This window comes from Eptatretus burgeri, chromosome 2 (genome assembly GCF_056783735.1).
Source record: "Eptatretus burgeri isolate ZD-2024b chromosome 2, Ebu_testis_v1, whole genome shotgun sequence".
In the NCBI taxonomy this organism is placed as follows: Eukaryota; Metazoa; Chordata; class Myxini; order Myxiniformes; family Myxinidae; genus Eptatretus; species Eptatretus burgeri.
The window spans coordinates 130,239,368-130,266,307 of record NC_140962.1 but is presented as its reverse complement, the minus strand read 5'-3'; the positions used below and the strand labels follow the sequence as shown (position 1 = coordinate 130,266,307).

Here is a 26,940-nt window from a genome sequence, read left to right as displayed (position 1 = left end):
TAACACGGTATGTCTAAAAGTTGTGGATGGATTCAGACGAAACTTGGTGGACAGGTTGGGTGTGTCGCAAGGACGAATTGATTCGATTTTTGCTGAATATCAGAATCCGGATATGAGAGTTGTTTAATTTTGTAAGTGATTCTTCACCATTGAGAGATAGGGCCAAAAACGATACAATACTGAATAGCATGATATTTCAAAAATGTAATGGGCCTGATATGTTCTCGTGGATCAGCCATTACTTGGCCGAGATGTGCGCTCTACCGAGTGCCCTTCTTGTTTCAGAATAAAAATCAGCTCTTCCTGTAGGTTTCCTCTGTTGGGTAGTGCATTCCACAGCAAAGACTCAACCATGAACACCAAGGACCTTTCAAAAGACCTCCGAGATAAAGTTGTGGAAAGGCACAAATCAGGGGATGGGTATAAAAATATTTCAAAAGACCTTGAATATCCCTTGGAGCACAGTCAAGACAATCATTAAAAAGTGGAATGCGTGTGGTGCCACCAAGACCCTGCCTAGATCAGGCCATCCCTCCAAACTGGATGACCAAGCAAGGAGGAGACTGATCAAAGAGGCCACCAAGGCGCCAATGGCAACATTGAAAGAGCTACATGGCTTTATGGCAAAGACTGGTCACTGTGTGCATGTGACAACAATATCCCAAGCACCCCACAAGTCTGCCCTGTACGGTAGGGGAAAAGAAGGAAGCCATTACTCAAAAAAGCCCACCTCAAGTCTGTTTGAGGTATGCACAAAACCACTCTGTAGATTCTGAAACCATGTGGCAAAAAGTTTTGTGGTCTGACCAAACCAAGATGGAACTTTTTGGCCGAAATGCAAAATCTTATGGTTGGTGCAAACCCAGCACAGAACATCACATCACCCAAAGAACACCATCGCTAATGTGAAGCATGGTGGTAGCAGCATCATGTTATGGAGATGTTTCTCATCAGCAGGGACTGGGGCACTTGTCAGGATTGAAGGGAAAATGGATGAAGCAAAATACAGAAAAATCCCAGAGGAAAAACATCCAACAAAGATAACTCGTTTTGTATTTTTAATTAATTTTCTGAAATGTGTAGAATTTGTTTTTCATTTGGAAGTTGTGGGTTATGATGTGGAAATAAAGGTGGGAAAAGTCTGATTTAATGCAAATTAATTCCAGGCTATAAGACAACAAAAGGTGAAAATTTTGAAAGGGGGTGTAGACTTTCTATCGGCACTATATAATATAAATTACCCCCCGTGTCGGGGTGACGGTCATCTCTATAATACCACAAGTTCTCAATGTTCAGTTCAGGTAACCGCGAAAAGTCCAAAATAACCGTTTAGATTGAAAAAGTTCAGAGATACACTAGGATAATACTACTAATGACATAATTAAGAAATATGTATTGTTCATTTAGTACCCAGATTAACACATCAGAATCACCAGTAAGTGCAATACGTGGTTTTCCAGTCCGTCCACTATCTGGGGACATTTCACTTCCGGTTGTAGAAAAAAAACGAAAAAAATAGGCTTAGCTCTCGGAGATTATGATAATCCTGTAGATTATTCTTCACTGATTATAATGCAACTTTCAGAATGAAAATTGGTCAAGCATTTATAGAGATATTGAGGTTTGAAAAATCGTTGGAGCGAGCAAATTCATTAATGATTAATTCCACAGAAGTTTCGTGACACTGCACAAAGTAACATGTCAGGTATGAAAAAAACAGTTTGTATGCCAGATTCATTAATTATGGAATGTACTCATTGATATATTAATCAGAAAGCCCGAAGCATGTAGCATAATTTATCACATCCCCTCATCCGGGATCTCGCCCCACAGCCTGCAGCCCAATGTCCGCCGGTGATTATGTTAGATATCGGCACGATCGAGAGGAGCCTGCGAATTATCCCTGCTGATGCACTGAATTGATGCAATCGTTCGGCCAGAATATTCGTTGTCAAGACGTTGGGTGATGAAATCACCAATACAGTCACTCGAATTTATACCGCAGACATACTTCTTAACAATCACCTTCGCCCCAGAAACCACAGTCAATCTGAACCACGCTGGCCACTGCTCAGACGCCATGACCGGACTACTGCACAGTTCTACTACGCAGTTTGGTTAAAGATGACTCAGCATTTTGGCGCGCGCACGAAATTATATTTTGAAAATAAATGCCGACGTTTACATTTCGGGTTTTGAAACTTTTGCACCTTCGGCGGAAAATGTATAAATATAAAAGGCTAAAAATGTGTTTTATATTTATATTTCATTTCTCCTTCCTTCCTTCTTTGCGAATCACATCGGTGTTTTTGGCCATCTTCCAGATCACGTGACGATCAAACGGGAAGGAAATTCAAAAATCTGTCCGGTTAGATACAAGATAATATTTTTTACTTATCGATAATATTTTATCATAATCGATAAACAGTTGCCGAATATCTTGTAGAATGGCAGACTAGATAGGTTTTGAAAATGGCGATTTTTATAACTTACATGACCTCGTGACCTCGTACCTGACCTCGAACCCGGATAAAAGTTATATCGTTGTGCAACACTCATCGACCTCTACCCACATACTAAGTTTCATCAAGATCGGAAAGAAAAATTGTTGACGGACGTACGGACGTACATTTGGTCCGGCTTTATTCGGTAATCTCGGTAGAGATGACCTAATAAAAGCAGCTCAGTCTCAGCGTGCCTGCGTCCGTGCATCCCTGTCTACGTGCGTCCATTCCCGCCCATCCGTCCATCCCTGCCCAGGTGTGTCCTTCCGTCCATCGATCCATCCATCCCTGCCTGCCAGCCTGCGTGCGTGCATCCGTCAACAATTGTCCTATAGGGGATATTTTCTGGATACCAGTACTCCGTTGAAAAAAAACAAAACAAAGATAATGTATAATACTGGCTACCATCTGGTGGCATTGATGGCCTACATTAGCACATTATGTGCGGACAGACAGACAGACAGACAGACAGACAGACCCAAATGCACAACCCTCTGACAAAGGTAATAAATAAATTGCACACAAAAAAAAATTTCAATGTCATAATTTTATAAATGGAAATAAACAACAGTACTACAAAGCAGGATGCCCCATAAGAGGTATGCACACTTGCCTCTGAGCTGTCTAACCTGGGTGGTTTGAATCCCGAACCAGCTATAAACTGTCATCTCAGTGTTTCACAGGCTGGGTATTCCATCAACGCGGTTGCTGTCCCTCGGATGGACGTTAAACAGGGAATCCCATCTGCTAACATTAGTTGGAGGACGTTAAAGATCCCAAGGTGTGCTTCGTGAACAATAGGCGAGCTATCGCTAGCATCCTGTCCAAATGCTCTAACTACTGCTGGGAAGTAGTTAACCATCACCTACTAACCCTCCAAGAGTCCAGACTGGTCACAACCTGCATTAATTTATCCCCTTACTCTCCGGATTATGGAATAGTCTCACTGTATCCATTTTCTCAACCTCCTCACTTCAGTCTTATCAAATGTGCTACCCATCACGACATCATGGACTCACCCATGATCTCTTCTACACACGAGGATAACTTTTCCATTTCGTTCCTCTGGACAATTGTTACGTATTTTTGTTTATTATCTTTTCCTACTTCAAGTGTACATCTATCCCACCCCCCCCCCACCCCCATACCTTTTGGCAGTTTGCGAACTTGTCCTTTGACGTTTTGCTCCTCCATAAGCCTCGACCGTGTATATATATATATATATATATATATATATATATATATATATATATATATATATATATATATATATATATATATATATATATATATGTATAAGAGTCTTATATACATATATATATATATATATATGTATATAAGAGTCCAGACTGGTCACAACCTGCATTAATTTATCCCCTTACTCTCCGGATTATGGAATAGTCTCACTGTATCCATTTTCTCAACCTCCTCACTTCAGTCTTATCAAATGTGCTACCCATCACGACCTCATGGACTCACCCATGATCTCTTCTACACACGAGGATAACTTTTCCATTTCGTTCCTCTGGACAATTGTTACGTATTTTTGTTTATTATCTTTTCCTACTTCAAGTGTACGTCTATCCCACCCCCCCCCACCCCCATACCTTTTGGCAGTTTGCGAACTTGTCCTTTGACGTTTTGCTCCTCCATAAGCCTCGACCGTGTATATATATGTATATATATATATATATATATATATGTATATATATATATATATATATATATATATATATATATATATATATATATATATATATATATATATGTGTATATATATATATATATATATATACACATACATTATATGATCATGATCAGGCTGCAGCTTTTAAAACACGTGAAAGCTGCCATGTGTGACACTCAGCTGAAATAGACGAATCAATCGTACAGCCAAAGATGTTCATAACAAGCTACAATTTGTGTATTAATCAATGCACTGCAGTTTGAAGCACCCTCCCTAAACTAATATGTCAATGACGCACACCTAAACCTAAACCTAAACCAAACCAATACTTCACACCTAAACTAATATTTCCAGGCATTACTGATTTCAGTTTGCTCAATCCAAAATGGGGAAGTTCCATGCTCATGAGCACCACTTAGACTGGGCTGAGGTTGGTGTTGCTGACACTGCCGTCCTGTCGCAGGGATTCTATGTCGGGCATTTTTGCTTCTGGACTGTAATTGAAACACAAGTTGCCTGCTAATGCATCTCGAACTCTTGTTCATTATTATCTCCGCCACGGAAGGTGGAAGGAGGTTATGTTTTCACCCCTTTCTGTCTGTTTGTGTGCAGGATATCTCAAAAAGTTATGGACGTATTCGGACGAAACCTGGTGGACAGGTTGGGTGTGTGACGAGGACGAATTGATTCGATTTTGGTGAAGATCCGGAGACGAAAATTATTTAATTTTTTTTTAAGTGATTCTTCACCATTGAGAGATAGGTCCAAAAAACGATAAATAGCATGATATTTCAAAAATGTATTGGGCCCGATATGTTCTTGTGGATCAGGCATTGTGTGGCGGAGGTATGCGCTCCATCGAGTGCCCTTCTATTTTGCTCAAACACCAATAGCATTTGGATGGGTCTTTCGTCCACTGCCAGCTTAAGTTTCGCCTCCATATCAATCAGCAAGTGGCCAAATGATGACAGAGCTGCAGTGAGCTGACATTGAGTGTATGTGTTGAGGTTCTTCCGGCATAGATTTCTCACTTCTTTGACACCTTGATGTGGGAATGAGTCGAGGTGGTGTGGAGCATCGTTGATGACTTGTGCCGTGCTCTTGCTGGCCCCTTGGGACACAAAAGGTCAACGAAATGGTGATTATAAACTGTGTTCAGCTGGTCCTTTATAGATGGACAAGGTCATGAGTCGTTCGTATCTGGCTCAATGCCCTCATAAACCAAAACAAAGAGATCATAAACATTTACATTGAAGGTTGGATAAATGATGATAAAGGAAGTTGTATAAATCAACACCTTTGCTTGGTACAAGCTCCGCACGAGGAGAAGCACATTCACTTTCATAGAAACACTTGCGGTCGAAGTTTACATTTACGCAAAGTATCATCTCATTATAGAGGGGAAACCAGAAAAAGAAAACTCATCTTTGGAAACGATTTGCGACTTGACTACAATCTTGTTTGACCAATGACTCTGCACAAAAGGACAAAAAACTTTGATAACGTGAAGACCATGAAATGCAGATTCAAAATGACAATGCACCAGTCCAAGGATGAGAATATACCGTGGGTACCGTACTGTTCTTTTCTGGAGACTGCATAACATAGGAATCATTGTGATGAGAACTGCAATGGTTATAAATCAGTTGATGTAGTTGCAGATGAACACTCTCTCGTAAACACGATGACAAAGGTATGTGGAAGCACTGATAAACCAGCAGATGATGCAATGCAACAAAACTCCTGGTCAAATACCACTCCATCCTCACTCGCATTGCCATTCAGCCGATCAATACCATCCAGTTCAGCCGATAAACAATTCAGGTCCGGTCAAGAATACGAGACCGAGGCCATGTGGTCAGAAAAATAATTTTCGGAGATGTTTTGCACGAACGCAAATGATTAGTTAAACCTGCTGAAGATACTCTTCACTGCTACCGGTGTCATCACTACTGCAGTCTTGCCAAAAAACTTGTGAGACCGAGTCTTTCTTCTTCTTCTTCTTCTTCTTCTTCTACCTTAATGGCCACAATTATTCTCATGTTCTTGTAAGATTAGCTGGGGGAGGTTTTTGGCCCAGGTTTTTCACAAACCGGCTGGCCAGGCCTGACTTTAGACAAAGGTTGGGAAAGGAATTTGGATTTTTGGCTGCGGTGACAGGGATAGCTCGACTACTCTTTGCAAAAGACGCCACAAGATCATTCAACTTCCATCAACTAATGTCGGGACGGTCAATGCTGTTACATCGTGTCAGATAAGTGAACCAAACACCGCTATGGAAGTCCTAAAGCCTCCCGAACCAATGAATTTTAAGGCATCGAATACTGCCGATGCATGGGACAAGTGGGCTGCACGATTCTCCAACTACTTCAAGGCCGCTGAGCTCAAGCAAATAAAGACGCTGATGTGCAGGTCACCATTGTACTTGAATTGGTGGGACCGGCCTCCCTGGCTATTCACAAGACGTTTACCTTTGGTGAGGGTGACAATGTGAATGATTACGAGTTGGTGCTGCGGAAGTTCACGGATTACTGCAGAGCAAGGAAAAACGTTGTGTACAAGAGGAATCGTTTTTGGAAACGTGACTAGGAGGAGGGTGAGACGATCGACCAATGGCTCATTGAACTCACAACACAAGCAGCCATGTGCGAGTTCGGACCTCAAGAGGAACTCATGATTCGAGAAAAGATTGCGTTTGGTGTGCAAGATGAGAGATCTAAAGAGAGACTTCTTCGGAAAGGTGAGGTCGCACTGCAGAAAGTTTTGGACATATGCCATGCCGCCGAATCAAGCAGGCAGCAGCTCGACGGCATGAAGGGTGCCAAGCAAGTATATGCAGTGGATAAAGAGAGGCAACAACAGCACACCACCTTTCCCAAGCAAGCCAAGGCCAAGCTTGCAGTCAGAGCCATGGCAGTACCTACAAAAAGGCAACAGGAAAGCCTTACTCGGCCTGTGTGCAAGTACTGTGGCAAGAAGCACAGTCCTGGGCCGTGCAAGTGTGGAGGCACAAGAAGGGTAAGTCTTCTGGATGCAGATCCCAAGCAAGGTACTGAAGAGTTTCTGGTCATAGATTCAGTGCTCATCGGTATCCTGGATGATGACGTCATCCGGCCTGCGGGCAGATGGCGAGAACGGCTTGCAGTTGGCCAGAGTGTGGTGAACATCGAGCTCGACGCAGGTGCCCAGGCAAACCTAATCCCACTTGCTTCCTTGACTATTGCAATGCCTGAACACACCATAACACCCACCAACGTCATTCTCACTGCTTTTGGTGATGGCAACATTCAGCCATTGGGTACAACAGTGATTCCCTGCAAGCACAAAGGGCAGGACTGGAGAATCAAATTCTATGTAACTGAGAAAACCACCGTTCCCATACTAGGGCAAAACACATGTGAGAAGCTGGGCCTTATCAAGCATATAGATTCACTGCATGCTCCACTGACCAAGGAGAGGCTGCTCGAGCAATACACAGATGTGTTCACAGACACTGGCCAGTACAAGCAGGAGTATGAAATTGAGCTGAATCCAGATGTCACACCGACTGTTCAGCCAGCCAGACGTATTGCTTATGCAAAGTATGAGAAGCTGAAAGACACTCTGGAGCAGCTGGAGAAACGTGATATCGTGGCCAAGGTTGACAAGCCGACCAACTGGGTTAGTAACCTCGTAATCACCAAAAAAAAAAAAAGATGGGCACATGAGAATCTGCCAAGACTCAAAGCCATTGAGCCATGCAATCAAGCAAGAGAGATATACAATGCCTACACCAAGTGATGTGCAGAGACAACTGAACAAGAAGGTGTTCACAGTGATTGACATGGCTGATGGGTACTGGCATGTGAAGCTGACAGAGAAGTCCTCCTACCTGTGCACATTCAATACACCTTGGGGAAGGATGAGATTCTGCCGCATGCCTTTTGGCATAGTCAGCAAATGAAATCATGCACAAGAGAAACCAGGAGGCCTCCAGCGACATTCCGGGTGTGCAGGTTTTCGCCGACGACATGATCATTGCCGCTGAAACCATGGAAGAACATAACCAAATATTGCACAAGGTTATGCAGAGAGCTCGGCAACAACCGGTGAAGTTCAACAGGACCAAGGTACAGTTCCGAGTGCCCAAAGTGCTGTACATGGACAACATCATCACTCCAGAGGGACTGATACCAGACAAGTCCAAGATCCAATTGATTGCTGACATGTCTACACCAGAAGACAAGCCAGCACTTCAGCGCCTGTTGGGCATGGTCAAATACCTAGCGCAATATATACCGAATGAGTCGGAGACCACGGCACCGCTCCGTGCACTGCTCAAGAAAAGACGCAGCCTGGAGCTGGGAAGCAGAACACACACAAAGTCTCAACAAAGTCAAAGCAGCATTGGCAACAGAACCCGTTCTGAGATACGATGACGTCTCCAAGCCGGTGACAATCCAAGCAGATGCTAGCGAGAGTGGGCTTGGTTGTTGTCTGCTCCAGGAGGGTCGGCCAGTTCACTACGCATCAAGGTCCATGACGGATACTGAAAATAACTATGCACAGATTGAAAAGGAACTGTTGGCAATCTGCAACGCATGCTACAAATTCCACCAGTATGTGTACATGAAGCCAGTGAACGTACAGACGGATCACCACCCTCTAGAGGCAAGTTTCAAGAAACCCCTGGGCAACACGACTCCACAACTGCAGAGAATACTTTTGAGATTACAGCGCTATGAACTAGATGTGAAGTATGTCCCGGGTAAGTACATGTATGTCGCCGACACACTGAGTCATGCATACTTACCTGGTGACCGATCAGACAACTGGATGGAGAATGACATAGAAGTTATGGTTCACTTCCTGGTGCGCAACATGCCGGTGAGTGCCATGAGACAAGAGCAGATCCGTGCTACAGCTGCTGAGGACCCTGACCTCCAGATGGTTAGGTCGGCAGCCATGATGGGATGGCCAAAAAAGAAGCACAGTGTTCCAAGCATCCTCCAAAACGACTGGCCAGTCAAAGATGAGGCACACATTGCTGACGGTCTGCTGTGTGTTGGTGACCACATTGTGATCCCGAGCTCACTGAAGAGAGAGATGCTGGCTTTGCGACATGAGTCACATGGGAGCTGAGAAAACGAAAGCCAGGGCCGCTGGTGCTCTGTTTTGGCCCAACATGACTGCAGATATTGAACAGACTGTGGTCAACTGTGCAGTTTTCCTCAGCCATAGGAATGCACAGCCAAAGGAACTGCTGAGACCCATGCCTGAGCTTGCATTGCAGAAGGTGGGAGTCGATGTCCTCACATATCAAAGCAAAGACCATCTCCTGGTGGTTGATGACTATAGCAAGTCTCCGGAGGTGGTGGAGATCGAGGACAAGACTACCACCACGATCGTCACCAAGATGAAGGAGGTCTTCACACGTCATGGCATTCCAGAAGAGTTCATGAGTGATAATATGCCGTTTGACAGCCAAGAGTTCAGGCGGTTCACACGAAACTGGGGAATCAAACAGTCGACATCCAGTCCTGGATTTGCCCAGTCCAATGGCCAAAGTGAATATTTTATCCAAACCATCAAGAGGATGAAGAAAGCTGATGATGACATTTACCCTGGCACTTCTGAAGAACCGAAACACCCCTATCACAGGTACATCATTCTCGCCGGCACAGATCTTAATGAGCAGGACTCTGAGATCCAAGATACCAGTCACCAAGCAGCTGCTCAAACCAGCAACAGTCGATCCCAAAGCACAGTTGATGCAATAGAAGCTGAAACAGGAGTCCACCGTGACAAATCGGCAAGATCGCTGGCTAACCTGCAGCTGGGTGACAGTTCGCATCAGGAGGAAAAACACCTGGCAGCCAGCCATCATTACCAAAGTGGATTCGCACCCCAGATGATACTGGGTTGACAACGGCATTGGGAGTGGTTTACGTAGGAGCAGACGTCATCTGTTGAGAACCAATGAGCCACCACCAGTTCTCATGACCTCTGAAGATGACGTCGTGACCGCTCATGAGTAAGAACCTGCTGCGACGAGCAATACCACTCATGTAGACATGAACAGTGGAGCGCGGGTATGCTACAACCATCTACACCAGCAAGAGAACATTACACACCGGACTGTACGCACTCTGCAACACACATGCGTCCAACCATGCAGTGTGCCAGACGAGGGCATGAGATTAAGTTTCAGAAGTATAAAGATTTTGTTTGTTAAATCCATAAACATCTTGTGAACTGGTGTTTATGACCATTGCAGACTTGTACTGAAACACCTGACATACGAAGTTGGTTAAATTTCACTCAAACTTGGTTTCTGGTAGCATTGCAAGTCAACAAGTAGTTGAACATGTTGCTAAAGCTTTGTGGACGCTAATTGTTCAATTGGCAACACTTTGACAATGTATGATCCTACTCTTCATTGAGAAGGGAGGTGTAACATTATATATACTAGTACGTGCCCGTAAAAAAAAAAATATACATATATATAAATAATAATAAGTAAATAAATAAATAAATAAACCACACAGGCCGTTTCTTCGCTCTCGCGTGCCCGTATGTGCGTGACCCGGAAGTTCGATATTATTCGCAGTTACGATTATTCGCAATTTAGTTTTAATACCCAATTATTCAATTAGCGCCAATGTATTTTACCTTTTCGCAATGTCGTGGCAAGGAAAAACAAAAAGAGAAGAGAAGAGAGAGAAAAAAATTTACTTCCTGGTTCGGAGCATACGAGCACTCTGATGTTCCCGAAATTTATACACCGTCTAAAATGAAAACGATCATAACTTGGGCCATTGTGCTAATCTATAAATGCGCAGAAGAAATTATTAGAAAACACGAAGTCATCACTCTCTGGAAGTCTGTACGTTGTAACCCGTAATGGGGAACGCGGCTGAGCTTCCCTTCCCCATCGGCCACGCCCACACAACAACGTGTCTTGCCATTGGTTTGGTAAATAAATGGCCATAACTTGGGAAGCACTTGTCCGATTAATATCAAACCATGAAAAGGCACATTCCTCAGGTCCCCAGCAATATACCTGGCAAGTTTCAATTAGATCGGACCAGAGGTTGTCGAGAAACAGCGGTCACACACACACTGCTGGAAATATATATATATATATATATATATATATATATATATATATATATATATATATATATATATATATATATATATATATATATATATAGTTACAAGCCGGGGGTCAGCCGCCAACCGACCGCTCTTAACGGAGCCGAAAATCGAGTCGGCCCGACCGATCGCCCGGAATATAGATCGCCGCCCGGATAACTCCGAGCGACGGGTCCTTGTACAAGAACCGAAATACGCCAATCTGCAGATCACGTGGGGTAGGGTCGATTTCCAATCTTCAAGGTATCTAAATCCCACGTGATCCAACTACCGGGGTATTCCACCCTCGACAGATCTCATACGGAACAAACCGCTGAGGCGAGCTTGTCCATGCGCGATTCCGAGCGGCGTAATCGCCGAGAACCGTCGGTCCAAATGTCCCCCGATGACGGCAAATGAACGGCTTTCTAACTCCCAACACACTAAATGTTCAGTCAATGAGGGAATGGACAAAACGAGCAGGTTTACATTCATACAAGGACATCTATTATAATGAAACATATATACAATTAAATAAGGCAAAACAAGTCTGCAATTATACAAGCAACAAAAGCACGACAAAAGAACTACAACCGTCTACTTATTATGTAGAGTCATTTACACTTAACAGCAGGTCCTACTTATGAGACGGGCCCACGGACACACGTACGTATGCGCGCGCACGAAACGGTGGCCGAGGCCTTTAATCACGAGCTCCAGCTCGAAGGACAGGTGAGCTGAAACTCAGAGCTTGACTCGAACTTTTCCACCTCGTGTGGTCTTCAACTTGTCTGGACCCAGGCTCCAGCGAGAGCGAGCGGGATCAAAATCGCCGTGAGCCGCATTCCTTCCCGAGCTCCCGCGAATCCTCCCGCACTTCTCAACACGTGCCGGTGAGATGAGGCGCCGATCCTTCCTGTCGAGGCGTTGCTCCCCCCGAGGAACCAACTCCAAGAAGAGGCCAACGCGTCGCACCAAGCCGGGAAACAAAATGGAGAACGACAAGCTCCACGAACCAAGAGGAAGAGGAAGAAGATGAAGAAGCCTCCACTCGCAGCTCGAGCCGAACAACCGGCTCAAGTTCCTTCCAAAACAAAGCAGCAGCCTAAGCTCACTGAGCCAGCCGAAGCAAAAAGCTTCCGAAGGCCTCAAGCCAAGCAGGACCCGATGCCTGAACGACTGCTCTCTCCGAAGCAAAAAAGCTTACTCCTCCCACGGGACTCAGCACAAGAACTCTGCCCACGGGACTCAGAACAGGACTCTTCACGAACTCTGCCCATGAACTCAGCCCGACCACGGGACTCCGACGAACTCAGCCCAACCACGGGACTCCCACATGAACAAAGAAAGAATCTCCTCTTTATCCTTTGCACCCCCTCCCCCGGCGTGACTCATGCCCTCGTGATCCACCCCCGCTCAACCACGGGTGGGAGGGAGTTGTTGACGTCACGGGATGGTCGGGTTTTTCTTCCTTTTTGCAGAAGAGGAGGAGGGACGTCTCCATTGTTTCGTTCCCCAACTATTAAATCGATCCGCAGCGCATCTAATCGATTTCAAAACATTTAAACAATGGAAGGTGAGCTATCTTGGGAACATGCACTTATCGACATAGCTGACTAAGGGAACCTGTATGTTGTGTGCAATTGAATTCCAAATTCGTAACAATATATATATATATATATATATGTATATATATATATATATATATATATATATATATATATATATATATATATATATATATGTATATATTGTTGTGGCTTCACGCCCGTCGGCGTGCGGGCGACCGCTTTTAGCCAATGGCGGCCACTCTCGTCCACCGAACGGGCAAACCGAGTCGCAGCTTTCGGAACGCCGAAATCCAGCTACGGGTGTGTCCCTAATCACACCACAGCCTTGTCAATACTCTACCCGCGCTACAGGGTCCGATCGCTGAATGGTCGTTTTACCAAATTAATCACACGGGCAGACCACCGAGAGACTGTACCTCAACAGGGCCTGCTTGGAAACGAGCCGCTTCAGCAGCTCACTCCGTTTTGTGATAACCGAGCGGGGTATTATCGCGAAGCCCCGTTGGACCCGATTCTTTAATCGGCTATTAAAAAGCCAGCGATATTCCGAACTCAATTATGGCAGTTCAATGAGGGAAAGGACGCAACGAACGGGTATACATTTAAACCATGACATTTATTTCACACCCGTAAGCAGTCATGCAGTCATGTATGCAACCAATGCACGTATGGGACAAAACGAGTAACAAAGCCTACAGCCGTTCTATTATTATTTATTTACATGCACTTAACAGTTCTACTTTACGGACTTGGCACCACATCATTCATGCAAAGAAAAAAACCCCAGAAAAGGCAAGGGGGCAGAACTGGACCTCGTGGGTCTTTATAAGTCACGGAGTTGTGAAGACCGCAAAAGCTCCGAGACACTGCGCTAGTTACCTGTCACCTTGGTGGCGACTCGCTGGGCGCTCCTCGACGTCCCGTCCAAACGGCAGCTGGCGTGACCGCGGCTCGGTCCAGGCCTCGTCGTGCGGCCCGGTCGATCGGGCCTAGTCGACAATGCCTCAGAGGAACGAACGGGCTTTTGGTCTTTCAGAGTTGATGCTCTCTTAAGAGCCCGCCCGTTCCTCAGCGTCGTTTGGACTGTCCCGGGGCCCGATCACCTCGGACTGTTATGCCGCTGGTTGGCGACTCCTCTCCGGCCTCTCTCCAGCGACCCACTGTTCGGTTCGGCACGGCATGGCACGGCACGGCAGGCCGCGCTCCGAGCTCCAGTCTCCTCCGCTCACTCCAGCTCCTCACCGACTGCAGACTCCAGACTGACCCAGCTCCACACAACTGCGCGCTTGGCGTCTCTGCGCGCCCTTATATTGGATCCGTAAGGCGAGGTTTTGATCTCCGATCTCTCACCTCTGACCCCCCGCTGGCTCCGCCCCTTTCGATCTTTTGATCCGAATTGTCGCGAAGCTCAGAGAGAGCGGACGTGGGTGAAATCATCGACCTTCACCCCAACGAAGGAGTTCCCGCGTCTGGTGGCAGAGATGTTGTTCGTGGGGAATTCGCCGTGGCTGGCGCAAAGATGGCGGGGCAATGGAGATGAAGGTGAGGCGATGTTTGTTGTGGCGTAGGTGGTGAGGGGATGTCGTGGTGGTCGTTGTGGAGATGGTTGATGAGAGGTTGTTGAGGAGATTGCGAGATGTCATGGTTGGCGTTGTGGAGATGTCGTTGGTGGTGGTTGTGGTGGAGGCAGTTGTGGAGAAGGTGGCTGTGGTTGTTGAGATGCGGTTGGTCCAAAATAAAGATAGCAAAAGAAAACACTACCTCAAAGATCACAGCCCGGTTACACGAGTAATCCCCTCGAGACCTCAGTGGGGAAATCTATCTGAACACAGACTTATCGACACAACTGATGTCTGGAATACCTGAATGATGTTCTTTGAATTTCCACAACCGTAACAATATATATATATATATATATATATATATATATATATATATATATATATATATATATATATATATATATATATATATATATATATATATATATATATATATATATATATATATATATATATATATATATATATATATATATATATAGCTCCCAGTCAGGTCAGGTTATATCTGTGACCTGCTACAGGTACCATGTAAACCTGTACTAACCTGTTCCATGGTCGGGTTGTCGGCGACTAAACCGTCTCCCCCACCAGGTTTTCTGGTGAGGAGGGTATTTGGATATGGACACCCAGCAGGATTAAAAACAAAACCTGTCAAAGGGCGGAGGAGCTCCTTGTGAGCCAACGGCCATCCATATCTAGTGCCCAACTGTGTCTGCGGACGTCCTCTTGCAGTTGGGTTACTTTTTTTATTAGGAGGTTGGTGACAGGATTTGCACTCCGGCCACCGTAAACCCCTTCATTCTGCAAAACACAAAAACGCAAAAAAATCTGAAAACCCACTCCGTGGGAGTACCTCCTGTGCAGCTTCCCTTCACAGGGCAGCTCCCCGGATGATGGGATTGGAGCAAAGCCTTCGGGACCCCCAATCTTTGATGATAGGAGGGAAACCACGGGGTAACATCCCTGGGTCAGATTGCGGGAGAGTGTGTCGGAGTGGTGCTAAGGTGTCGTCCACCAGACGGCGGTCTCCTTGGGTTAACCTGAGGCGGTCCCTTCGGGTGGGTGCCTGGAATGTCCTATCCCTAAGAGAGGATGATCACCTGTCTCTGTTATCATCTGAGCTCAAGCGTTTGGACATCGGGATTGCAGCTCTCTCTGAGGTTCGGAGACCGGATTGCGGCGAGATAATGGTGGGTGGTTACACCTACTATTGGTCTGGTCGCTCTGATGATTACCATACCCAAGGAGTTGCTGTAGCTGTGTCCAATGATAATTGAGGTAACACCGGTCAACGAGCGTATTATGAGATAAAGGATTCGTCACTCCTTAGGTGTCATTTCCCTGGTCTCTGTTTATGCTCCGACTGAGGTGAGTGATCTCACCGTGAAGGATGCATTCTATGCCACGCTCGAGTCTGTGGTTGATCAGTGCCCCAGACGAGATACACTTCTTGTCTTGGGGGATTTCAATGCATCGACTGGAACTTATTGGGATGGTTATGAGACAGGTGTTGGTCCCCATGGGTCAGGAACTATGAACTAGAATAGCACTAAGTTCCTTGACTTTGCAAGAAGTCATGGACTGAGGGCGGCTGGTTCATGGTTTCAGCGCCCACAAGCTCATCGCTGGACTTGGTGTTCCAACGCTGGCGGTGTGGCAAAGCAGTTTGACCATGTCCTCATTGATGGTCGTTGGAGGATGATCCAGAACTGCAGGGTCGACCGAAGTGCTCAGTTCCTCAATACTAACCACAGGCTTGTTGTAGCAACTCCAAAGCTGCACCTTAAATCCTGGAGAATGGTACCATCCCAGCCTAGGCTGGATGTTGGCAAGCTCAGGGATGAGAGAGTAGCTGAGGAGTTTGCGAACAGGCTGAGTGGACATTTGGGGGGTCTGGGTGCTTTGGGAGGTCCTGAAGAGTTGTGGAGTGCCTTCAAGACCACCGTCCTTGATGTTGCTGGTGGATGTCTTGGAACTCACCGCAGGGCAAAGAAGAATGTTGTCTCTCAAGGAACACTGGATACCATTGACCAGAGTCGCAGGACCAGGCTGAATGGCAGAGCTGAGCTGTTCAAGGAGCTGAGGCGTAAAACTGTACGTGCACTGAGGGTGGACAAGGAGGCCTATGTGCGAGGAATCTGTGAGGGGGTAGAGCATCACCTGTGGACAGGTGATTCTCGTCCCGCTTACAGGGGAATTCGCGCATTGCGCTCATCCAAGCCCATCCCTCGGAGCACTGCAGTTAGAGCAGAGAGTGGTAGGCTCTTGACAGAGGAGTCTGAAGTGAAGGCCCGCTGGGCCGGTTACTTTGAGCGGTTGTGCCACGCTGATCCCCCAGCTGTCGAGTTGGACATCAAGGGTGTTACAATCCCTGTTGCTGACCCTCGAATCAACTGTGGTCCACCTTCGCTTGTGGAAACACGGGCTGCGGTGAACCAGTTGAAACGGGGCAAAGCTCCAGGGATCTGTGGCATCCATGCCGAACTTCTCAAGGCTGGTGGAAATGCTGCACTCGTGTCCTTGCATGCAGTTTTGTGCTCTGCCTGGAACACAAGCATCATCCCAACTGATTGGAAGAGGGGCCTTGTTGTTCCTCTCTGGAAAGGGAAGGGTGATCGCCAAGACTGCAACAACTACCGAGGGGTGACGCTGCTCTCAGTGCAGGGCAAAGTCTTTGCTCGGATAATTATTGATCGGGTTCGCCACCATCTGCTTGAGCACCAGCGTCCAGAGCAGTCAGGCTTTGCACCAAAGAGGTCAACGATTGACCGTATCCTTGCACTTCGTGTCCTCACCGAACGCAGACGAGAGTTTCGGCAGGGGCTGCTTGCAGCCTATGTTGATCTCTGTAAAGCGTTCGATTCAGTGAATCGGGATGTCCTCTGGAGGATTCTTGGTCTTCGTGGGGTGCCACCAAAACTGATCGATCTGATGTCTGAACTCTGCTCTGGTACTGAGAGTGCTGTGAAGTGTGGTGGTACCATCTCTGACTTATTTCCAGTTGTTACTGGAGTTCGTCAGGGGTGTGTACTGGCCCCCACACTTTTCAGCACTTGTATGGACTGGATTTTAGGGAGGATGTTGGAGAGATCAAGCTGCGGTGCATCGTTTGGGAATGTCAAGATCTCGGACCTTGATTTTGCAGATGATGCAGTCATCTTTGCGGAGACTTTAGATATCCTTTTGGGGGCCCTCGAAGTGCTGAATGAGGAGTCGGAGCCGCTGGGATTACGGGTTTCTTGGGTCAAAACTAAGATCCAGGCTTTCGGTGACATCTTGGATGCTGCTGTCCTGTCTGTGTCTGTTTGTGGTGAGGATGTTGAGGTCATGGAGAGATTCACTTACCTTGGCAGTGATATTCATGTCTCTGCTGGCTGTGAGTCAGAGGTCAATAGACGTCTAGGTCGGGCCTGGGGAGTCATGGATTCACTGGATCATGGGGTGTGGCGCTGCCGGTACCTGTGCGGGAGGACGAAAGTCCGAGTCTTCAGGTCCTTGGTACTTCCAGTCTTGCTCTATGGATGCGAGACTTGGACTCTGACCAGGGATCTGAGACGGAGACTTAATTCCTTTGGTACCAGGTCTCTTCGGAGAATCCTTGGCTATCGCTGGTCGGATTTTGGGTCCAACGAGCGGTTGCTGAGAGAGACTCGGATGAGATTTGTTACCTGCATAGTCCGTGAGCGTCAGTTGCGGCTGTATGGACATGTGGCTCATTTTCCTGACGCTGATCCTGCTCACCAGATTCTCTCAGCGGGGGAGTGTCTTGAGTGGAGGAGGCCAGTGGGCCGACCACGTGCCTCGTGGTTGCAGCAGGTTGAACATCATCTCAAGGAGATGGGGATGGGCCTGGCCAGACGGAGGCCCCTGGAGTACCGGCGTAAAGTGGAGGCAGCGACGCGCTGTTTTGGCACATGCTCCCATACCCGACATACATATATATATATATATATATATATATATATATATATATATATATATATATATATATATATATATATATATATATATATATATATATATATATATATATATATATATATATATATATATATATATATATATATATATATATATATATATATATATATATATATATATATATATATATATATATCCTGGTGTTGGCGCATTGGTTAGGGCAGTGGCTTGGGATCCAAGAGGTCCTGAGTTCAAGCCCCGTTGGGCCACTGAATTAATACACCAGGGGGTTGACTCAGTCTGTCATCCTTCCGAGGTCGGCGAAATGAGTACCAGTATACTGGGCCGGTGTATACCCCGGTAAAATAGGTGTACCATATCCCTGTGTCGTAAGAGGCGACCAGGGTTGCGTCAGGAAGGGCATCCGGCGTAAAACATGTGCCAAATCACGATGCGGATCATACGGATGATCCGCTGTGGCGACCCCTAACGGGAGCAGCCGAAAGAGGAAGAAGAAGAAGATATATATATATATATATATATATATATATATATATATATATATATATATATATATATATATATATATATATATATATATATATATATATATATATATTGTTATGAATCTGGCAGCAATGAGCACACAACAGCCAGAGTCCTTATGGATCAGTTATATCGGTAAGTATGTGTTTCTTGGAAGGGTCGCATCCTGTGTTTAATGGGTGGTTAATTGTACGTGCGCTGTGAATTATTTTATAGTTCGGATTTTTACATCACCAACAACGACAACACTCTGCTCGCGGCATTGTCCGTGCTCTTCGTGCGTGGGCGTGTGCGGAACTCCATGCCCCAGGCGGTGTGGATTTCGCACCAAATATGGTCACGAAGCGTTTCGCTCTGGCTTGGCCCAAATATGGGCATAGAGCGCTTCGTTCTGGCTGCGCACCAAATAAGAGTATGCGTCATTTTCTGCCCAATGGGAGACTCACGGACCAAAGCCAAGGCGGACCTTCTAAAGAAGGCGGAGCCGCGACACGCCGTCCACATAATGGGAACAGGCGACGGGGGAACAGACCCGTCCCGAAAAACGATGGGAATTCATTGAAGATTGCGTCCCATCTGCTCGAGCGCGCTTCTGTCTGGGTCTGCGGCTGACTGCATCCCGCGCATCCGAGGCGTATCGTCTGGCGCATTACAAGCGGTCGACCATCTCATCACAGGAGATCACCTCGTCTCCCCTCCTCTACGTTCGGTTGCCCTGGTCCATTCTTTGGCAACTGGTGCTCCAGGAAGGTGCGGTCGCCCAGTCGCGCAAACGTGGCCAGGTAGCCAGCACGTTCTCTTCCCTCAGCTCGTCTTCCCTCCCGAGCTGAAGGGGCAATAAAGACCGCGAGGTCCATCTCTTTCTGGGGTGTGTGTGTGTGTGTGTGTGTGTGTCCGTGTGTGTCCGTGTGTGTCCGTGTGTGTCCGTGTGTGTCCGTGTGTGTCCGTGTGTGTCCGTGTGTGTCCGTGTGTGTCCGTGTGTGTCCGTGTGTGTCCGTGTGTGTCAGTGTGTGTCAGTGTGTGTCAGTGTGTGTCCGTGTGTGTCAGTGTGTGTCAGTGTGTGTCAGTGTGTGTCCGTGTGTGTCCGTGTGTGTCCGTGTGTGTCCGTGGGCCCTGTCTCTAAGTAGAACTGTTTAAGGAATTGCTTGTACATTTGATTCCCTGCTTTATTTGGATAACTCTGCCCTGACATGCTACCCTCGTCCCCCGATTATTGTAAATAAATTCCCCTCTTGTTGAATGTACCAGCTCGTTCTTTGTCATTTCTGCCATTGGTTTGCAACGGTGCGTATTGGGGATTAGGAAGGCCGTTGTTGCCATAATCGTGCAATTGGCTGGCAGGGTTCTGGTACTCTGCGCTCGGGGTACGACTCGGATCCGGCTCAGTAACGGCCCGGATCGTGCAGATCCTGCCGAGGGTGAATTTCCCTGGTAGTTTGACGACGTGGGTATTTAGGAATATTGAAATTGGCAATTGACCCTACCCCACGTGGTCGACCTATTGGCGATCTTCGGTCCGATAAGGGACCCGTGATCTTTCGGATTTATCTGAAAGGTACGACCTAAATTCTGGTGTGTTCGGTGGAGCTGACTCTACTGCTCCCCCTCGCTGTTCTTCTCGCCACCGAGACCCGGCCCCGCAACAATATTATATATAGTTCCTTATGTGGACCAATAAATGAGTTAAATGGTTAATGCAGGAATTCGTAATGTGCTCGGGGTGCCGGCGATAACTCGCCTATTCATTGCGAGACACTGTCAACCATCCAACGACGAGACCTGGCAGACGGTTCTCCGGCTTAACGTCCTTCTGGTGAACTGATGAACCGATGAGTCTCCCTGCATGGGAAGCACCAGGACGGCAGTTTACAGCTCGGTCGAGATTAAAACGAGGAGAGTGCGCGTACCTCCAAGCTATCCTACCAGCCCCCCCCCTCGCCTCACCACCCCCCCTCCTCACCACCCCTTCACACCACCTCACCACCCCCTCGCCTCACCACCCCCCTCGCCTCACCACCCTCTCACCTCACCACCCTCTCACCTCACCACCCCGCCTCACCACCCCACCTCGCCTCACCACCCCCCACACCACCCCACCATCCCCCACCCCCCTCGCCTCACCACCCCACCCCCACCTCGCCTCACCACCCCCACACCACCCCACCCCCTCGCCTCACCACCCCCACACCACCCCACCCCCCTCGCCTCACCACCCCCCCCCTCGCCTCACCACCCCCACACCACCCCACCCCCCCTCGCCTCAACACCCCACCAGTGTGTTAACAATGACAACACATGTGCCTCAAGGTGGAGACTCGTCCGAGGAGCCCTGCTTGGCCTTGGTGGCGGTCTCCTCGGATCACCTCAGAGTGTGAACACAAAACAAAACCTTCCGAATTGGAATTTCATGGAGAGACGCCTGGATAATTCACACGTCGTCCGAAAAACATTCATCAATATTTTAAACCATAATTGGGAATACAGACACAACCTCGTTTACGAAGCCCTGTGGGGAAAAAAAAAAATATATATATATATATATATATATATATATATATATATATATATATATATATATATATATATATATATATATATATATATATATAAAGACAGACAGACAGAAAGGACAGATAAAGTCATTATATAAAATAACCGGTATTCCAACTTACTGTTCGTTTGCAAATTAGAGCGGTTATTTATTACCACACCTGATCTCCTTGATTCGCTTGAATTCCGACTCGAAGCACAAAATGTAAATGTAAATATATAAATATATATAGTTAAACTTCCGTCAAACGGACAAGGGAACTCAGAAATTACACAGAAATGAGAAAGGTTTCACGTCGCCGCCCGAGCGACCACTCGACGGGACAGTAAAATTAATACACGATTTCGCTTCCTTCAGGACGCCAAGCATATTCTGATTCATTGACCTTACAAAGGCCGAGCAATGCGATTTTAAAATTCAAATATGAAGCCGAACGAAACGGAGGCCCGAGAGCAACTTCCGAATTCACAGAGTTCGGAATAACATTGAAACTCCGCCGCTCACTACATTGCCATGACACATATACAGTGCACGCAAACATCCAATCATTGGGGAAAGTGAAGATTACTGCATTCAACGAGCAGAGCCCGCCCGTCGCTTCGCTGACAGACCAATTAGTCGTCCTGTTTGCCAAAACGTCCCTTGCTGCGAAAAAAACTCTCTCTCTCTCTCTCTCTCTCTCTCTCTCTCTCTCTCTCTCTCTCTCTCTCTCTCTCTCTCTCTCTCTCTCTCTCTCTCTCTCTCTCTCTCTCTCTCTCTCTCTCTCGTACGTGCAAAAAAAAAACACTTTCAAACAACCACACAGGCCGTTCATTCGCTCTCGCGTGGTCGTACGTGCAAAAAAAAACACTTTCAAACAACCACACAGGCCGTTCATTCGCTCTCGCGTGGTCGTACGTGCAAAAAAAAAAATCTTTCAAACAACCACACAGGCCGTTCATTCACTCTCGCGTGGCAGTACATGCAAAAAAAACAAAAAACTTTCAAACAACCACACAGGCCGTCCATTCACTCTCGTAAACGACGACTGGATTGGGGCATTGTGTTTATCTATAAATGCGCATAAGATAAAGAGAAATTATTAGAATACATTAAGTCATCACTATCCGGAAGTCCGTACATTGTAACCCGTAATGGGGAACGTGGCTGAGGATCTCTTCCCCATCGGCGATGCCTATGCAGTAACGTGTCCTGTCATTGGTTGGTAAATAAATGGCCGCAGCAATGTATCTTGTCATTGGTTGATAAATAAATGGCCATAACTTGGGAATCACTTGTCCGATTAATATTAAACCTTGAAAAGGCACATCCACAGGGCCCCAGCAATATACGTGGCAAGTTTCAATTATATCAGACCAGTGGTTGCTGAGAAACAGCAGTCACACACACACACACACACACACACACACACACACACACACACACACACACACACACACACACACACACACACACACACACACACTGCTGGAATTATTGATATACGTACTCGATAGACAGGGACGAAGGCTCTGAAGTGGGAACAACGGGTTTAATTCAGACACGGGTACAACACAGCACAGCATCGGAACATAGGTGGGTCACATGACTCTGAACTGATACATCACATCTCTCCACCCCCCCCCCCTTTTATTTAATTTTTTTTTACAAATGGCAGGTGAGCGACCGGTGGTTTGATGTGGTCTGGTGCGGTAGTTGAGCAACACACGAGCTAGACGAGATTGAATGGAGCCTTCCATGAAGCGGCTTAGACCATTGTTAATGATCTGAACAGCAGGTTCGACTTGGCCATTACTGGCAGGTTTGTGGTACTTCTGAGGTACTCCTTCCCCTGTTGACATGGAAGGAATCTATCGTAACACCAGGACGGATGGCAAGCTGTATAACCCAACAAGATAAAGAACAAAGGCAAAAGTGCATCATGTCCTGATCAGAGAACTTCTCCATACCGATGACGCTGCACTTGTCACCGACAAACAAGACCAGCTCCACGAGTTAATTGATTGTCTGTCGTGCATGCACAATGTTTTGTCTCACCAGCAGTGAACAAGAAAACCGTGGTGATGGAGACAAGGTGTCACAACCCAGCAGCTGATTACACTAAACAATACTCCGCTGGAAGTGGTCAGCAAATTCAGTCATCTCGGGTCTATAGTGACCAACAACCCGTCTCTTGCCAATGAACTGAACGTACGCATTGGGAAGACAGCCACCTCCTTTGGTTGTCTCTAACAAAGAGGGTGTGGAAGAACAGCAAGCTGACCCTCAGAACCAAGATGCTGGTCTACAAGGCATGCATTAACAGCCCCCTACTTTACGGCTGTGAAACGTGGACGACTTACAGCTGTCAAGAACAGAGACTTAACAATTTCCATCTTCGCTGTCTCCGAAGCATCCTTGGCATCAACATGGAAGGACAGATGCACAAATGCAGAAATCCTCTCCCAGGTAAATCTGCCAAGCATCCTTGCACTCAGACGACTTTGATGGCTTGGGTGTGCGCACAACATGGAAGATGGGCTTATGTCAAAGGATGCCCGACATGGTGGGATAGCTGGAACCAAAAGACCAAAAGGGCACCCCAAGCTGAGCTATAAGGATGTCTGTAAGCGGGATATGAAAGCCCTGCACATCAATTTTGTCACGTGGGAAATTGTGGCTCACTCCAGAGGCATATGGCCAAATCAGTTATGGGCTGGGTTAAGCCATCATGATGACCAGTGGCTGGAGCAACTGCACAACAGATGTTGTCACCACAAACAACAAATCCCACACCTACAAGAGATGACAATCATGCCAACCACTTCAAATGCGGCACCTGTGGTAGACTTTGTCACTCTCAAATCGGTCTGCACGGTCGGACACCAACGGAAGTGCAACACAATACAACACAACCACAACACATGACTGACCTCACCAAGAAGTGCTGCAGATGTACAATCTTGTGTAGATGTACGGATGCCATTGATGATGATGATGATGATGATGATGATGATGATGATGACGATGGAACAAACTCCTACACTCTCTTCAATCCCACTCCTCCGTCCAGGTCTTCAAAACAGTTTTTGACCACCATCTCATATCTTCCCCTATCCAAAAACCTTGATCTTTTCTACCCCCATTAATCCATGCCAAACCCACCTCCTTCAAATTCCCTGTTTTCCTTCCTGAAAGTCCCTGTAGTACCATCTTGTATACCCCGTGTTCCCCGCCCCATCCCTCTCCCTTCCACGGATCTCTCGTCTTTGTTCCCCACCATTTTGTGCTTCCCTCTCCCACCTCTCTTGTCTCCTGCCTTGTTCTATGTTCTGCGCATTAGCTCTTACACGAGCCTCGACATGGTGTACAAAAAAAACCAACTGAAATTCCCGGATTTGCCTCGTCATTTTATGCACTACGTCGCCAATTACGTTGACCACAACATCTGGACCATTGATGGACATGGCACCTTCCATGGTTTGGCCTTGATGGCGTGCATTACACCAAAAGTTGATAGAGCTTCTGTGATACCCCATGCAACCGTCTCAGCAGAGGACCTTCCTGAAGTTAGACAGATAAACATTGAGCACGATGTCCAAAAAAAAATCTGAAGGTGTTAAAGTGTTGACTTATGCAACACTTAAAGGGAAGTGAATATCTTGGTACCTCTTCAATAAGATAACTGAAATGTAAAGGCGCTGTCACACCTTGACGTTTTAGCCAGCAATGGCAACGTATAAAAATGTATGTAAAACGTTGGCGTACGTTGAAGTTTTGAGGTTTTTAAAAAAAAGTTTTGTTCGTATTCATAACGTGTTGGTCGTATGCATAACGTATTAGTAACGGGCACAGAACGTTTCGTTGTCTTATAGATAACTTATACCAACGAATGCTTAGCCTGTTGTCAGCGTTCACAACCTATGCCCAACGATAGTTTAACTTAGGTATAGCGCGCTGCACGTTTCGCCGACGAACTCGTGGCGTAGCCTGTTAAAAACCTGCCGCTCGCCGATTTAAATCATAACGGCCTGAAAATTGGAAGTGTCAACCACGCAGTCACACCTTGACGATTTAGCCAGCGTATGCCGACCTATGAAAAATGTGTCTAAAACGCTGGCACACGTCGAATACGGTACGGGTAAGTTGTGTATACGTTAGGAGCACGCTGAAAAACAATGAAGTACGCTGTCATATTCCGTGGTACAGCTGTGGTACGTTTCGTGGTACGTCGTGAAATTTCAAACATGCTGAAAATTTTACGACGTACTCGACGTATGGCAGTGTTTTTCAGCGTGCTCTTAACGTATACAAAACGTACCCATAACGTATTCGACGTGTGCCGGCGTTTTAGACAAATTTTTCATAAATCGGCATACGCTGGCGAAATCGTCAAGGTGTGACGGCGGCTTTACTGAATAAAGCAAACTAATGAACAAAGTTTTTGAGAGCAAGATATTCATCAAAAGCAACAGTCGTTATACTAACCCCAAAGAGGCATTTTTACACGGTCTTCAGAAGGTGGCAATTCATGCATCTATGACCTGCATTTGCAATTCAAGGCTCTGGATGGCAAGGAAGTCTAGAGTATCTCACTTATCTATTTTAATCAAATCAAAAGCCATTTCTAGTTTCATGGAAATCAGTGTTCAACATCTGATGGCAGATCACACTTTTTATGGATCACCACGGTACATTCAACCGTTGCCTCTCCGCAAGGGCAACGCCTTTTGCATACAACTCTTTTTTGGCGTTTGCAGGAAGTGTTGACCAATTTGTGTTTTGAGGGCTTTGTCATTCTATTTGCAATTAGGTGGCAATTTTCTGCTTTCCTTCCGAACCTGATTGGATCTGGTAGGGCTGGTTGAGACCTGGATGCTCTTTTGCAAATGGCTAGCTGGTGCACGGATCGCAGCAGGAAATGAAACCAAAATGAAATATCTCGTCACAGACAAGATGATCGACCCCTTCAGATATAATAGCGCAGACGTCACAAACATTTCAGCAGACCAATTGGCTTCATCCAACGAGTTAGTGGAATTAAAAGAGAAGGCACTGAAAGCTCTTACCATAGCACAAGATGAAAACAGCCACAAGGTGGAACCGAAACGCCTGAAAACATTCATTGAAAAAGGGGGAAACAACAAGCAACACCCGCACAGAAAACTAAACAACTACACATACAAGAAAGTGCTGTGATAAAAAGTCTATGCTTTGCACAAAAATCTAAATGACTTGAGGAAAATGGAAGCTTTTTCACTTGAATGGGCAAACAACCCCAGTTCACTGTTTAAACCAGATGAAGGACTCCCATCTGGATAGTGGTTGAGAAAAGGCACAAGGCAGATTCCATCATGGCTTTGAAGAGGACAACGGGTTCTCACGAGGAGGAGCTGGATCAACTTCCTCCTTCCAAAGAAAAGACAGCCATCCTTGTTGATGTGATGGCATTCATTCAACGTTTTCAAGGTATGGGATGCACCGATTTTGATGAGCGATAACA

The 26,940-nt window shown here is 46.4% G+C and overlaps 1 protein-coding gene across 3 annotated transcripts in view; it reads right to left on the bottom strand.

The window, feature by feature from the left end:
- The window catches only part of UBLCP1 (ubiquitin like domain containing CTD phosphatase 1), a 78,541-nt gene extending 56,697 nt beyond the window's left edge, over positions 1–21,844 (bottom strand). For 2 of the 3 annotated variants that reach the window (XM_085871225.1, XM_085871227.1), the window contains exon 1: positions 21,619–21,844. The gene's annotated coding sequence lies outside the window, so the exon portion shown is untranslated. Of the gene's footprint in view, positions 1–20,645; positions 20,747–21,618 lie in introns of all 3 variants that reach the window. The other variant, XM_085871226.1, reaches the window with a different exon arrangement.
- Positions 21,845–26,940: the final 5,096 nt, after the last annotated feature.